At 34.5% G+C, this 15,268-nt stretch overlaps 1 protein-coding gene across 2 annotated transcripts in view; it reads right to left on the bottom strand.

Annotated features, from left to right (window-relative positions):
- The window catches only part of SLIT2 (slit guidance ligand 2), a 376,642-nt gene that overhangs the window by 315,621 nt on the left and 45,753 nt on the right, over positions 1-15,268 (bottom strand). The window lies entirely within an intron of this gene.

The raw sequence follows: 15,268 nt of genomic DNA, 5'->3' as shown, positions 1-15,268 counted from the left end.
TGATGAGTGGATTCTGGCTCTGAGTTCACATGAGAGCTGGTTGTTTAAAACTGTATGGCACCTGCCTCCCTCTTTCTTACTCCTGCTCTTACCATGTGATGTGCCTGCTTCAGCTTCGCCTTCTGCTATGACTGTAAACTTTCTGGGGCCTCACCAAAAGCCAACCGGATGTCAGTGCCATACTTCTGTCTCTTTTCTTTTATAAATTACCCAGTCTTAGGTATTTCTTTATAGCAGTGCAGAAACAGCCACTTATTACAGAAAGCCAACAATTGTGACAAGAGACTACAGTAGAATGTGATTTACCAAATTAATACGGTTTACAAGCAAAATTCTGCATCAAGCCTAGAAACAGTATCCCAAACATAGAACTGAAATACATATTTATTGCATCAAATTCTAACATAATCATATAGAAGTTATCAAGACCTATATTTCATAATAAAAACACAAATGTATTTCAGGCCACAAAATTAATGGTAACTTGAAATAATAAATATAAAGTTTATTAACCAAGTTTGTGTGTATATATAATTAAATCTCAGTTCTTTGAAGAGATATTTGCAAAAAAATAATTACAAACTATTATGTGGTATAATTTAGTAACTTCTCCTGGATAAAACTTACCAGTGATTAGACCATTTGCTGTAACTCTAAATACTCTTATTCATTCAGTAGAATCATTAAATACTTTTTTCTCCTTTCATGTTTAGAATGATATTTCTCATAACTATTGCCAGGGATTATTAGTAACTGGCTATCACAGGTTCTCCTATGTGTTTATGATTAGCAGACAGGATACGAAATTTTCACAGGCAAAAATGTTAAATTTTTGTGACATTTAAACCTAGAACAGTCTGTCTTCCCTCTACTGTTGTATCAGAATACAAATATCACACTAAAAATTTGATAATGGAAAGTGTAGATACAAATAGTAAACTATTAAGGAAGAAGAAATGGTTATCATGCTTGGGCCTTGACAGATAACAATTACTGCGGGAATGTAATATTACCATGAAATCACTTGACTAACACTATTAAATGAAAGTCTCTCCTATTCAATTGCCACATACTTTGCTTTGGCAATTCACAATCTTTGGTATTATTCTTTAGTTAGGATTAGAGTTCTTTTTTGTCAATGTTCTATGTGAGCAACATTCTTAGAGGATAAAAAAGCTTGGATTAAGGGTTAATATTGACCAAATACATTTTAAATAACTGAATAAAACAATCCCACTACTGAAAATTCAGCATAAAAATTATTTCAATTTCTTATAGACAAAAACCCATGAAAATCATTTTAGAATAAAATAATAATAAAAGCAAGAAAATTTATTTTATTTGTTTTGAGATGGAGTCTCCCTCTTTCACCAGGGTGCAATGCTGCGATCTCAGCTCTCTGCAACCTCCACTTCCCTGGTTCAAGCGATTCCCCTGCCTCAGTCTCCCGAGTAGCTGGGACTACAGGCCCACGCCACCATACCCAGCTAATGTTTTTGTATTTTTAGTAGAGACAGAGTTTCACCACGTAGGCCAGGATGGTCTCAATCTCCTGATCTCGTGATCCACCCACCTCGGCCTCACAAAGTGCTGGGATTACAAGCGTGAGCTACCACTCCCAGCCTTATGTTTTCTTTAATATATATTTTAATTTTATAACTATAAAATATAAATTATATTTTATAATGTATGTAACACTTTATAAATAGGAATTGTCTATGAAAATGTTTTGTGAACATAAATTAAAAATGATAATCTAAAATAATCTGTTCTCAGTATTTCACTAAAGAATAAACTTACAATCACATCATGTACGTATGATAGTTTTTGATTACAATTATCTCAAAATCCTCTTGGTTCACAATAAAATGCCTAAAAGGTGAGTAACTCAAATTTTCCATACTGTAACTTAAAACGAAATATTTAACACAGTTAGTGGAAACCTGATACATGATCTTATAAGAAAAAGTTTCATTTTCTTCAAAATAAAACTCTGAGAGACTGTTCTGAAAATACAAACTTCTCAGGTTGCACACATAAACTATCACAGTCATAAAAAAAGACTAAATTCTTTAGCTAATCTTATTCATGAAATATTTCAAGTACTTTTAGAAAATACCACATTGTGGCTAAATGCCATTATTCTATTATGCCTGAAAATAACCAGTGGCTTGCAGCAGTAAACAATTCAAATTGCATTTTTTGTATTAGAAAGCTAAAATGCTCACAGAAATAGAACTGATATTGAAAGCCCTGAGAAATTCAATATGTTTTCATGTGTATACTAATTCAAATAGCTTATTGGATACACATTTATAATGGCTTAATAGCATATATTTCAGACAAAATTAATTTAATTTTACAAACAATAAAGGCTCAATGTTCTGTATAATTTACCAAATCTATAAAGAAGAATCCATTCTCAATTAGAATAGTTACACACAAATATTATCATTGACTCGACTATTTTCTGTAACTCTAAAATGTTCTTATTCATAAGAACAAAACTTTTAAACCAAACTAGTACTATTCACTTCCAATAATGTCATATATGTAAACATTTTTGTAGCAACATTTTATAAATGTTTCCATAATAATCTGTATTAAATAAAAATCAGAATTACCATGTACTTTGCACCAAATTCTATATTAAACTCGTTACGTCAATTATCTAATTTTTCATCTATAACACTGCCTTTCAAATACAAAAATGTAAAGAAATCCAACATTATTTCTTCACATTTTCCAAAAGTTATTGTTAAAATATTTACCTGTGAACACAAATATCTGAGGGATAATCTTATTTTAACAGCATGGTTTTGTAATTAGATATAAAGTTTAAAACCATTTGCTAATTGCTACCAACTTTTCCCACACACACATTTTTTAAATCAAAATTATTTTGATATAAAATACTGAGTTCAGTCCTGGCACCATGGCTCACACCTAAAATTCCATTGTTTTGGGAGGCCAAGCAGGGATGATTGCTTAAGGGCAAGAGTTTGAGGTCAGCCTGGGCCAAATAGCAACACCTCCATTTCCACAAAAAAGTTAAAAAAGAATTTTCTGAGTGTGATGACATGAACTTGTAATCCTAGCTCCTAGGAAGGCTAAGGCAGGAGGATAACTTGAGCCCAGGAGTTTGTGGCTGCAATGAGCTATAACTGCACCACTACACTCCAGCCTGGGCAACAGAATAAAAGCCTGTCTCTGAAAATAAATAAATTAATTAATTTTAAAAATTCAGTTCATCCATAAGGATTTTTCGATTACCTATACTGTGATAAGCTCTAAGAATACAGATAATAATAACCACATTCCCTTCATTGAAAGATTTATGAGTGGAAAGTAACTTGAAATTCAGTTATAGAATGAGACCAAATAATATGGAAAAGCTTCCAGAATAAAGACCTGCAGGGGCTTGGGTTTGGGATAGAGTATTCTGCAGCAACTGGAGCAAAGTCACTGTAAGGAAGCATGCCTCTAGCCAGCAAGCCCATTTAGTGCAAATGCAATAATCCAGAGAAGGCAAACCTGGGATGATTCTAAACAAGACAGGAGAATAAGAGAGATTTAAGATGGAAAATTGTCAGGGATGAAGGCTTACTGAATGTGGGGATAAGAGAAAAGTCTCAGTGTGATACCCAGGTTGGTGTCCTAGGTGACTCGGGTTATGATGGTGCTATGAACTAACTCCAAAGAAATACAGAAGGAACAAATTCTTGGCAGGATGAATGATAAGATTGCATACAGAAAGATAATGGTTTTTTGCTGACTAAATTTGCGTTTCTAACATTTCATCCAAGTTTGTACAGATAGTAAATAGAGATAGAGACATAAACTCTATTGGTAGCTCATGGTGGTAGTTAAATTAGCAAGTGTGTCCAGAAAGCATGTGTACAATAAGAAAAAGAAAAAGAGTAAGAAAGAAATTTGAGGAAATAGTGATGGATGAGAAGGAGATGGTGGTAAATTTTGTCCAAAGTAGTTGATGAAGAAAGAACCACCAGATTTGGTAAGAGACTAGGAGGGTCACCAACGATTGTTAGTAGAAGGAGCTTTAGTACTGTGGAAAAGGGCAGTGAGGTCATCACAATGGATTTTTAATCAAACAATTTAAAAATCAGGTATTAGATATAGCAAATTAAATATATCAAGATGTCTAGCTACAGAGAGGAGAGAAATGGGATCTTACATAAGAAAAGCAGATTTTATTTGTTGTTTCTTCTTTTTTAATTTTATTTTTTGAGGACAGAAGAATCTTGAGCATATTTAAAGACAGAGGAAAAGTTGTAATAAAAAGTTGTAAGTTAGGAAAATAGGAAAAAAGGAAATAATTGGTGAAAAATGAAGCTGTGAAAGAAGAAAAGAGAGAGGATAAAGAAAAAAAAATCTGTTACAAGTAGAAAGAGGTTTCACTGCTTTATTCTGAAACTAAAAGTAAAAATCTGAGCCTTTAGAGAATTTTAGCATAAAAAATGCTATAATTGATGTTCTTACTTAAAAACTTTCAGTAATCAATAAAGTTGTTTGTGAAATATATAAAAATAATTTCATTGCAATAAGAATATTACTCTCTTAATTTAAGAATATAAGAATATCTAGAATACAACTTTTGGCAAACGTAGTAACAGAAACAGTATCATTGTTAATTGACTATACCTAAAAACCAAGGAAGCTGGTTTACAAACAAGAAGAATCATATCATTTATAATTTTTAATTAATTGATGACAACGATGAGTCTGATGACAGAATCCTAAAATGTCTTTGGAATGGCATAAAATTAAACTTATTCTCAAAACCTCCAAAATAAGACTCCACGAAGAATGACATAGTCTTTTTCATACAAGTAAGTGTAAGTAAATGAAAAGCATGTGAACTTTCCATGCCCTTTTAGCATCAGAATTTCACTAAATTAAAATAAAGGTAAATATATATGTTTGCATGTACATATGTACCACTAGAAACTTGACAGTACTTCATATAGAGCTATATTTAAAATAGCATCTTTGAAACAACATTGCTTTACCAACATTTTATAAGTATACTCATGTACAAAAATTAAGCATATACATAAGCCTCTGTTTACTAAATACCTACCTGCTATTAAGTACTCCGTTCCTTCACTAATCCCACCAAGAGTCTTTGAGGTAGTTAATATCCCTATTTTTAAAGAGTTAGTGACTGATATTCAAAGTAGTTGGGTTACTCTTCAAGATCATGTAGCCGAAAAGTGTCAGAGCTGGGATTCAAAGCTTCACGTATTTGACTTCAAAGCTCATGCTTTCTATACCACGTTGTTTCCTCTCCTATATTTCCTGTCTGATTTACTGGTGCAGTATAAACCACTTCTCTGATAACTAATCCATATAGCATAATCCTCTGTTGTCACGTGATTTAATACATTAGGTTACTTATTGGCACCTTGGAGCACTCCAGAGATCCCATGATGAGGTGAAGGCATTTTCCACTCTTTTTACCATGTTCACAAACTTCCAGATGATGAGCTGATCACGTGAGCTATGACATCCAGTTTCTTCATGGTAGCCTTCTTCCTTGGCCTTTCTAGCATCTCTATCTGGTGAACCGCTAATGCCTCCAGGCCCCCTCACTTCCCAAGTCCAAGCTACACCTCTCCATGAAGCGCATCTCTTACCAGGCAGAGATAATGGTCCCTGGCCTGGTACCCATAGGACACTTTTAAAGCACTTATCACTAAAAATCATAATAATTAATCTCTTTCCTGCTGGAATGTGAGCCTTTCAAAGACAGTAGAGTATTTTATTCAATGTAGAATCAGTAGTTCCTAAAGTAATGTGTAGCACCTAATAATAGCTGCTGTGTAGTGAAAATGGCATGGGCTTTATTTAGAGGTGGTCAGGGGAGAAGCAATGGGTCTCAAATCTCAGTTCCGCCTCATGCTATCCTTGTGAGCATGGGTGAGTTACTGCCTGTGAGATTCATGTCCTTAACTTCAGGGATATAATATTACCTATTGTAAACAGTTGTTATGAGGATTTTAAAAGAACAGATACAAAGAATTAGAGTCACTGGTATACACTTAAGCCTTACTAAATGTTAGTTTCCTGTCCTTTTACCCCATTGTCTTGAATGTCTGAATGCAGCATAGGAAAGATTCATAAAGAGTAACTGCATATATAGATAGAACAAGTATTAATCAAATGTCTAATAAGAACAAGAAATTGACTGAACCCAATGGCTCACACCTATAATCCCAATACTTTGGGAGGTCAAGAAAGAAAGATCACTTGAAGCCAGGAGTTTGAGATGAGCTTAGGCAGTAAAGTGAGACCTTGTCTCTATGAAAAAAATTAAAAATTTATCCGAGTGTGGTGGTGTGCTCCTGAAGTGCCAGCTACATGGGAGGCTGAGGCGGGAGGATGGCTTGAGCCTAGGAATTCAAGGTAGCAGTGGGCTATGGTGGTGCCACTGCACTCCAGCCTGAGTGGCAAGGAGATTCTTGTTTTAATAAAGAAAGGGAAAGAAGGAAGGAAGAAGGAAGAAGGAAGAAGAAGGAAGGAAGGAAGGAGGGAGGGAGGGAAGGAGGGAGGGAGGGAGGGAGGGAGGGAGGGAAGAAGGAAGGAAGGAAGGAAGGAAGGAAGGAAAGAAGGAAAGAAAAGAAATAGAGGGGGTGGAGGGAGGCAAGGAAGGAAGGAAGGAAGGCGGGGAGGAAAAGAAAGAGAAATGAAAAAAGGAAGGGATGGAAGGAGGGAAGGAAAGAAAGAAACTGTAGTAGATGCTGTGCATATCAGAGAAATGACATTCTGCACTGAAGAGGTTGATAATACTATAAGAAAAATACAAATTTTATTTATATATTTTTTAAGGTAGAAAATGGAGTACTATAAGTAAGTGCATGGATACTGCTATGGAGAATGCAAGTGAGGATTTAACTTTCTTTGGTTGAGGAAATACCAAAAGTGGTCAGCAATAATCTGAAATCTGAAATAAGGTTTGAATAACTGATTATAACTTGCAGTCATGGATATACAAGGAAGGAAATCCTAAGTAAAAGTACAGTCTGGGCAAAGTCATAGAGGCAAGATTTCTCCATGAATGAAAACTGGTTTGTTTTGACTTGATTAAATAAAAAAAAAAAAAAGCACAAAAAATGCAGTGAGATAAGGACCTCAAATTGCAGGGAAAATAATCTATAGAAAAATTAATACTTAGGGTATTATCTGGCTTATAATTCTCAAGCTTCCTAATTTGGGTCCCTCTACCCTATGTTTTAGGACTTTCAAGCCAAATTACACAAAAGAAGAAAAGAGAATTAAAATATAAATTGTTATACATTATTCATAGATGCACATTCTACTTACTGGTGTTAAGAAAGGAGCATAAGCTCCTTTTCTAAATGAATAGGTTTCATTTGATATTAATATTGACCACAGGTGACTTATTCATCCCTAGCTTGCAGGATCATGAAAACAGGAAGTATGAGAAATGATCAAAAGATAGTCTTGTGCATTTAAAAATAAAACAAAAAACGTTTCTTCAGAGATGTCAGCATCCTTCTCCACTGACCAGTCCCCTCTCTCCTCCATGTTCCATTCTCAAAATGTTCTACTGCCCCCTGCTGCTTTAACTTTCAGAAATTTTTTTTAAAAAGGCTTTATCTTCCAATGATTGAACTGATTTTACCACTTACTTGTTTTCTCCCTTTTCTTCCAGAATGATCAAGATTCTAGGGTTTGTTTCTTGGCCAAATTGGAAGCAATGAAGACATAAGAATTATGCATAATTTGATAGGAGGAACTTACAACTTTGAAAATCTAACATACACTTAAGCTACCCTATTTGGGCAACATAAGGTCTTCGGGATTATTATTACTGAGACAGTCTTGCTCTGTTGCCCGGGCTGGAGTGTGGTGGCATGATCTCAGCTCACTGCAACCTTAGCCTCGCAAGTTCAAGCGATTCTTCTGCCTCAACCTCCCAAGTAGCTGGGATTACAGGTGAGTGCCACCATGCCTGGCTGATTTGTGTATTTTTAGTGGAGAGGGGGTTTCACCATGTTGGCCAGGCTGGTATCAAACTCCTGACCTCAAGTGATCTGCCTGCCTCAGCCTCTTAAAATGCTGGGATTACAGACATGAGCCACCGTGCCCAGCCAGGATTATTTAATTACACATTTTTATGAGGAAGTAATAACTAATCTCCAAATACATCATTTGCCTGTCATTCTAATGGTAACCCACAGTTTCTTACCCAAGTATACAAGCTGTGTGTTTAATTATGGAGTTCTCATGCATGACATTCTATATAAATGAGCTAAAATTTAATAGAACACCTGACTTATGTTACAGAAATTTGTTCATTAATTTCAGCTTTTTAACAGGTGATACAGACCTTAATTTTTTCCCATGAGATGTGATCTGGCCCCCTCCAGTTCAGCAAACATTTGTTTTTCCTTCTTTTTTAGTGTATATATGTCTGTGTGGGGTGTATGTATATTTACACCTCCTGTTACTATTCTGTATGTTAGGTCACAGGGGTCCACAATAACCAAAAACAAAAATAAAAAGCAAAGCCACATGGAGACTTATCAGTTTAGCAGTGACTAAATGGCATAGTATCATCCCTAAGCATGGCTTTCTTTCCATACTACATTCAGCAAACATTTTTGAATGCCTGCTGCTATGTGCTGAAATGCAGTTAAGAATATATATTCCTTCTTTGAAGAATTCACAGTCTAATGTACTAGCAACAAAGCTACTTCTCTTGCATTTTGATCTTAGATAAATGAAGGTGTCACAATTCACCAACTAATTAACCTGGCATACATTAAAACCAGTCTCCATTCATTTTGGAGAAATGGTTATATTTTGCTATGTAACAGACTACCCAAAAATGTAGCAACTTAAAATAACAACCACCAATCACTCTCTCTTAAAATTATGTAGTTTGAGTGGGCAGTTTTTGCATTTTGTATGGTATGGTTGAGGTGAAGGGATGGTTGGAAGTTGCAAAATGGCTTGAGCATTGGGACTGGCTGGGTGCACAGATGGGAATGTAAGCTCTGCGTCTCCATCTTCCTTCACGTATATCTCTTTGTATCACTTCTTGGGCATTCTCATAGCAAGGTAGCTGTTCCAAGATGGTGCACTCCAACCACAAGTATTCCAAGCAAGAAGACAATCCCTAATATGTAAGCATTTGTCAAGCTTCTGCTTGCATCGCACTTGCTAATGTCTCATGTCTCATTGGCACAATGCTCATCACATGGTCAAGCTCAGATTCAAGGAAAGGCACTACACAAGGGCATGGAAACTGAGAGGTGTGTTTCACTGGAGCCAAAGTAAGAGTCTATCACAATTCCTCTCCTTTCTTCACAAGAAAGTATCTTCGAGTTCTTCAAATACATTCTTTTTTTTTTTTGAGACGGAGTTTCGCTCTTGTTACCCAGGCTGGAGTGCAGTGATGCGATTTTGGCTCACCGCAACCTCCGCCTCCTGGGTTCAGGCAATTCTCCTGCCTCAGCCTCCTGAGTAGCTGGGATTACAGGCACGCGCCACCATGCCCAGCTAATTTTTTGTATTTTTAGTAGAGACGGGGTTTCACCGTGTTGATCCACCCACCTCGGCCTCCCAAAGTGCTGGGATTACAGGCGTGAGCCACCGCACCCGGCCCCTCAAATAAATTCTATATTATCCATTTCCACTACCTTGTAGTCCAATTTTTAGTTCTCTCTTACTTTACCTTTTTCTTCCTTTCTTTCATTTTCTTTTCTTTTAAAAAGATACCTAGCTGAGCTTTTAATTAAGAGTAGGGGGATAAATAGCACCATTCATTCAATGAATAAATGTGTATTGAGTATTTTACAGTAATATACATTGGTAAGAACTCTTGCTGACCCAAGAGATACTGAAGAAAACACCTTCTCTGCTGTCATAGCTAAAACTCTGCAGGAGAAAATCACATAAGCTTCTAGTCCCTCCAACCCACCCTCAAAATGGTAATTATGTTTCTACTTTATAAATTTCAACATGTCTCAACACTGCTTAAATGTTTTCCATGCTGTTCTCAGCCTAACAGGTGTGATTCAAACTCAGTTATCACCTCATGCCACATGGCAGAGACCAGCCTTCCAAGGTTCATGTCCTATCACTTCCCTTGAACTTACCACTTACTCGCCTTTGTAGTTCTATGTCTTCATTTTCACCATTCCATCTAGCTGGAATATTCTTCCTCAGTCCTAAGCTCCTAGTGCATGTAATTTTATTTTTGGAGCCACATTCATGTATTCTTCTATGAGGCACCCACATAAAAAGAACAAACCACATACATATGCTTACACAGACGGTGATCCTACCTCTGACTTAAGCCTGACACTGTGTCACTGTTGTCTGTTTATCCATTTAGTGGAGTGTGGACTCCTCAAGGTCATCATGCTCACGGCCACACAACAAGGCATTTTCTATTAACACAGAAGTTGGTACAAAAGAGGAAAAGAAAGAAAGAGAGGAAGAAGCATCTGTCTTTCATTTCTATGAAATGTACTGTATTTCATATATGATCTTCAAAATAAAAAAAAAAACCAGTACTGTAATTCCACATTAGCTTTAAGACCTCAGAGCTTCTCCGAGATGAAATGTGTTCTAATGATAAATGGAAGCTAACAAATAAATTTCTCTTCAATGAAAGTAATAAAACAAGTAAAATAGAAATATAAAGAGTCACAACACTTTGTTTCAGTCCTTGTTTCTACGCCTTGTAATGTGCAAAGTGACTGACTTGCAAGGGCACTGAGAGTGACTCTGTAAATCCAGCCAGCCACAGGAAATCTTGAATTAAATTCTACTCTTCTACAAAGAGAATCAAAACAATCAACCTGTGTTAAAGTAAGTCTTGCACAGTATAAAACTAACATTTTCCATGTAACACTACTTGAACTTTGAAGTCATCACAGATATAGATAATAAAGGTTTCAAAAGTACATTATTTGAATTAATAATAAAATATGTCTTAAACCGTAAGTGTAATGTAGATAATGGAATAAGATTTAATGTACATAATGGGATAAGATAAGATTTTATCAGTGAATGCATTTTAACAAAGTCATAAAAGTGAAGACAGACTATAAATTTATATCATGAAAGTTCCATTTCACATATAATCAGATACAAACAATTGTGTAATTCACTAAGCCACTGAATTCATGGCCGTAGATCCTACTGGATGATAAACATTTGCTTTAAAATTGCACCAAGGCCTTCTAGAGTTGAGCCCCATTTAACATTCCATTGCATTCTCCAATCGCTTGCTCTCCTCTCTTGCTCCCTGACCACATTCGATTCCACAGTCATTGCCTCTGGTGGATGTTATACCCTCACCTTAACCTCCCTCCTTAAATATATCCCCCTTTTTCACCATATGCCTCAAGTGTCATCTCCTCCCACAGTCCTCATGAACCCTTTATCTCAAAGTGAATGCTCTAGCCTCTGACATCATGCTGCCATTTCAATTTCAATACTCTGAAGGCTGGTCACTGCTTTATAGATGTGTCCTTCCATCCCTCCCATAGAAATTATGTTTTGTTTAACTTGTCATCCCACATTCCCTGGCATGTAGCAGACACTGGATAACTGATAGAATGATGACACAAAATGAAATTTCCATCACATCTTTTAATTTGAATAGTCATTTACTTAAATGGCTTTACTTTCATGAACACTAGAGAAAGGCTGAAATCTATATCAGATATTTGAATTTTAGCCAATTCTTCACGTATAATAGGCAAAGAAAATAAAATATTATAAATTGAAAAAATACAAATTCCATGATATGAGAGAAATAGATGAGAAAATGAGTGAAAGCACAACCCTGAAATGTGTCATATGTTTCTGTCCCTTTGGCAAAATTATGAAAAGCAAAAAAATTAATCTTCGTTCTCTAGTTCTATTTTTGCCACTTATTAGATACATACTCTTTCTGTAAAATTGGGTCAATAAGATCTCCTTTTCTTAATTTCACAGATTACTAGTAAGAAATGCATATGGAAATCCAGTCCTTATAAACTACAAGGCAAAGTTTGATTATTATTGAGCCAAAAATCAACAGTATATTTTTTGCACCAAAATATGATTGAGCCTGATGAACATTTAGCCCGATCACTGTCTAGCATACTTAGGAAGAATTTTCCTTCGAGAAATAAAATATTCATCATTTCTAATTATAAATGGTACTGTTGTCAAGACAACTTTTCTCGGGAGAGATAGGATTATTCTAAAATGGTCTTCGTTAACATTTTTTTAATCTCAATTCTTATTTACAAATGAAAATACATCCTCCCCTACTAATATCTCATTAGTCTGAAGACTCATCAATTTAAAAGAAATGTTACTTAGGAAAGCTTTCAATAGCGTTTTCTTCCTTAACTCTTCTAGTGAATTAGAATTCATGACATGATAATTTAACTACATAGCTCTTCAGTTAAAAGTAGGGAGCCTGAAACTAATACTACATAAGTGGCAGATACAATAGAGTTAGTAGGCCCCATTAATGCCTGGCCATTGGTGCAAAATGACATTCAGAATGGCATGAAGAACAAAAGGGTAATTGAATATAACAAGAATCTAACGTTAGCAAACATAGGTCTATTTGGCCATTCTTATAAGCATGGTTCACTGCAGAACTGCAGAAAAGACACATTCTCATATAGAAAGTTTCAATTGGTAGTAACATGCTTTTCTCTTTGTTAAGATAAAAATAAAGAGGTATCCCAAACATTTTGAGTTATAAAATATAGTGTTATCATTGTTCATAAATTTAAAATTTAAAATTTTATGATTTTTAAAGCTCTTTAATATCTTACTTGATTTCCCTGTCAATCATATGAACAAAGCAAAGCATTAGCATCTCACTGAATATATGAGAAAACAGGTGTGTATACTGCTCAAGAGATGACAGCATTTAAAAAGTTACTCATTCATTCATTCATCCAACTTGCATGAAGTATTTACCATAAGGTAAAATTTGTACCGTATGTTAAGGTAACACAAGGGTTAATGAGATTACTTTTTTAAATTAGAAAACCATATATACAATATCCAATTTTTTAAAAAATAAAACTGAAAATTCATTAATTGCTACTGTGTTTTAGGCTCCTGGTAGCATAATCATACTCAAATGGAGTTCTAGCCAAAAGGAAGTTGTTATTTTTTTAAAAAGGAAGAGTTTCATAAAAGCCTACTGCTTGATTTTAGTAATAGAGATGTTTTTCTCTTGAAATTTAAAATAAGTAATCTCTAGTAGTTCTTTAACACACAATATAATTTTAAACAGAATATATGTCCATTATCATGTTAGTGAATATACAGGAAATAAAGACAAAGAGGATGTATTTCGGTGTGTATGTGCATGTCTGCACATATGTGAAACTAAAATGCACTCATATATTATACATATTAGGACATATAGATATGTAGCTAGCTAGGGAATTAAGGCTTACAAAGTGAAAAATGCACAGAAATTATAAAATTTTATATATTCTAAACTATGAAAACAAATGAATGTTCTTACACAATATAATTCAATGTCCCTTGTCAAGATAAATGTATCATATTGAATTTTTTGTAGTCTTAGAATGTCTTTTGATAAAATATACCCTACATAATTCAAATAAGTAAAACCATTCCACTTTCTTTACTGAGAACAAAACCCAGAACCAAACAATTATGGGAATTCAATACCACCCTAAATGATTCATTGTGGTAGACCTTGAACTTAGTTCAGGGTCTTTACTTTTTTTAAAGTAAGGTATGTGGTTTTAAAAAAGTCATATAATAGAGTCATGTGATTTTAATTATTTTATAAATTTCATTAGCTTAAAAATCAGAAGAGATATTCCCATGTGTTTTAATCTAATCATAAAATATTTTACTAAAGGATTTTTATGAGCATTAAAATGTTCCATATATTCCACATTGATCTTTATTGTGAAAAGGTTATATTTATAAGATTAACTTTATCCTAAATAAAGATATACATTTTAAAATAACGACCCTATTTCAGTTTTCTAGGCCTGATCTTAATAGTTATAATTTTGATATTAATTACTAAAAGATAATTAACATAAAATACTGTATCATTTTTAACAAAGTGTATCTGTTGTGGAGCCCTATAGATAGCCAAGGCAAAAGAGAGTATTTTGGCTTTGACAAATGGACAACTGCAGTGACAGGAAACCTCAATAGAATATGGAATTGGCTCCCCCTGTCGGGCCTTAAAAGTCCAAATTTTGACCATCACATCACCTCACATCACAGACGTAATTTAAAAAAAGGCAAAATGAACAATGTCAACAAAATTAACGACCTGTAACACTGCAAACACTGCCCTGAAAAATCTACTCAGCTTTATTTTTCTCTAGAGAAAAAGAAATGAAAGTCAGCATATGGTAAAGAAAGCAGGAACTGATTTTCGATTTAATGAAATAGATAAAATATCCAAATGAGGTATATAGTATCACAAACAGCATTGATTTCTTTCCTCATTGACAAAACACATGTGCTCCTTTGAACCAGTATAAAAGAAAGTATAATAGCTACTTCTACACTAACAATGTGGTTTGAGATAAAGTTCTGTTTTGAACCTTGTTGATATATAAATATATTAGAAATAATGATTTTTAAAAGTCTGTATATTCTTACTGATAAAGCAATACAGGGCTTTATGTCTCAAAAAACAGCTATGTTATAAATCACTCACTGGGTGGACTGTCTTTGGCTTGAATACAACTGGTACGGCAAGAGCAAAGAAAACTCACATAGGCCCTGCTTGCTTATGTATATAAAATATACATAAGGGGAAATAAAATATACATAATATGGGGAAAACATATTGCAAAAAGTAATGTAGTCTGAGATAAATGTCAAATTACATTGTCAAACTGCATTTTTGCAATATATAAAAACATTGCAAAAAGTAATGACAGATAAATATCAAATTACAACTATGAATAATGGCAATTTTACAATTATTAAAAATAATGCAATAAATGACAATCCCCAATTTCTAAACGAAGAGCTTACTATCAATCTCTCTGATATTGCCTCAGCTCAGCAAAGACTCTGCCACCCTTGCTATGAGGGCTTCTTGAAAAACTATAAAGTTTTTATCAAAATAAGACATTGTAAAGGGAAAGACAAAGAAATAAATCAAAAATCACAGCTAAGCAACAAGACTTTCTTAAACCTCCAGCAACATATCAAGATGTTTCTGTCATATCTTCATTGTGTTGCT

This window comes from Aotus nancymaae, unplaced genomic scaffold (assembly GCF_030222135.1).
Source record: "Aotus nancymaae isolate 86718 unplaced genomic scaffold, 86718_ANA_hifiasm-v0.15.2.pri h1tg000006l, whole genome shotgun sequence".
In the NCBI taxonomy this organism is placed as follows: Eukaryota; Metazoa; Chordata; class Mammalia; order Primates; family Aotidae; genus Aotus; species Aotus nancymaae.
Note: the sequence above shows the minus strand (reverse complement) of the source record. Positions and strands in the feature narration are given on the sequence as shown.